Source organism: Malurus melanocephalus, unplaced genomic scaffold (genome assembly GCF_030028575.1).
Source record: "Malurus melanocephalus ecotype Western Australia unplaced genomic scaffold, MMel_1.1 scaffold_1088, whole genome shotgun sequence".
NCBI lineage: Eukaryota > Metazoa > Chordata > Aves > Passeriformes > Maluridae > Malurus > Malurus melanocephalus.
This window is the reverse complement of record NW_026624320.1, coordinates 62127-64179: the sequence shown is the minus strand read 5'-3', so window position 1 is coordinate 64179 and position 2053 is coordinate 62127. Positions and strand designations below refer to the sequence as shown.

At 56.8% G+C, this 2053-nt stretch overlaps 1 protein-coding gene across 1 annotated transcript in view; it reads right to left on the bottom strand.

Annotated features, from left to right (window-relative positions):
* Nucleotides 1-2053, bottom strand: part of LOC130586160 (otoferlin-like) — a gene marked incomplete at both ends in the record, with an annotated part of 101375 nt that overhangs the window by 38263 nt on the left and 61059 nt on the right. The window lies entirely within an intron of this gene.

The window sequence follows — 2053 nt, the reverse complement described above, 5'->3', positions numbered from 1 at the left end:
CTGGAATGCCGCTGCGGGTCCCGCTGGAATCACCCCGAGTTAAACCCAGCTCTTCAAGGGAATTCCCGCCAGGAGATGTCAGCAGAGCCCCGTGGATGAGCGGGAGGATCCCGGATCCCGGAGAGATTTGGGAAAAAAAACCTGGGAGAGGCTCCAAAACATCGGAGCTTCTCGTCTCCCCTTGGGATTCACCCGACAAGGAGATGGGGAACAGGGGAGGGAATTGCAGAGGATTTACCCGTGATAGATATTCATGGGACAGGGAATTCCAGGGAGATTTATCCGTGCTGGATATTCATGGGAACAGGGAAAGAATTCCAGGTGATTTATCCGTGCTGGATATTCATGGGAACAGGGAAAGAATTCCAGGAGGATTTATCCATGACGGATATTCATGGGAGAGGGAGGGAATTCCAGGGAGATTTATCCGTGATGGATATTCATGGAACAGGGAAAGAATTTCAGGGGGATTTTTCTGTGTTGGATATTCATGCGAACAGGGAAAGAATTCCAGGGAATTTATCCATCCTGGATATTCATGGGAATGAAAGGAATTCCAGGAGACTCTTATCTCGAGTGGAAATTCCTTTTCCATCGATTTAGGCAGACAATTAATTCAATTAACACCAACCTCCGGCTAAAATTTGATTAAAATCCACTTTAGGCGAATCTCATCGGTTTTAATCCAATTATGGTCCTAATCCCAGTCCTTGGTGTGTCCTGGGGGCACACACTGACCCTATTCCCAGGTGGACACCCTGACCCCGTGCCCAGGTGGACACACTGACCCCGTGCCCGGGGGCTCACACTGACCCTGTGCTAGGTGGACACACTGAACCTGTGCCAGGTGGACACACTGACCTGTCTGTGACCAGGGGCTCACACTGACCTTATGCACAGGTGGACACACTGACCCCGTGCCCAGGGGCTCACACTGGCCCTTTGCCCAAGTGGACACACTGACCCTGTGCCCTGGTGGACACACACTGACCCCGTGACCAGGTGGACACACTGACCTGTCTGTGCCCAGGTGGACACACTGACCTGTCCATGACCAGGGGGACACTGACCCAGTGCCCAGGTGGACACACTGACCCCGTGCCCAGAGGCACACTGACCTGTCCATGATGAGGAGCACCCACTGACCTTATGCCCGGGGGCACACACTGACCCCATACCCAGGGGCACACACTGACCTTATGCCCAAGTGGACACACTGACCTGCCCGTGCCCAGGGGCACACACTGACCCCGTGCCCAAGTGGACACACTGACCTGTCCATGATGAGGAGCACCCACTGACCCTGTGCCCAGCTGGACACACTGACCTGTCCGTGCCCAGGTGGACACACTGACCTTGTGCCCAGGGGCACACACTGACCTTGTGCCCGGGGGCACACACTGACCTGTCCATGCCCAGGTGGACACACTGACCTCCCTGTGCCCAGCTGGACACACTGACCCAGAAACCAGGTGGACACACTGACCCCATGCCCAGGTGGACACACCGACCCCATGCCCAGGTGGACACTGACCCTGTGCCCGGGTGGACAGTGACCCAGTGCCCAGGTGGACACACTGACCTGTCCATGACCAAATGGACACACTGACCCCATGGCCATGTGGACACACTGACCCCGTGCCCAGAGACACACACTGACCCCGTGCCCAGGGGCTCACACTGACCCCATGCCCAGCTGGACACACTGACCTGTCCATGATGAGGAGCACCCACTGACCTTATGCCCAGGGGCACACACTGACCTTATGCCCAGGTGGTCACACTGACCCAGAAACCAGGTGGACACACTGACCCCGTGCCCAGGTGGACACACTGACCTGTCCATGACCAAATGGACACATTGACCCTATGCCCAGGTGGACACACTGACCCTGTGCCCAGCGGCACACACTGACCCCGTGCCCAGATGGACACACTGACCCAATGCCAAAGTGGACACACTGACCTTGTGCCCAGGGGCACACACTGACTCTGTGCCCAGGTGGACACACTGACCCAATGCCCAAGTGGACACACTGACCCTGTGCCCAGG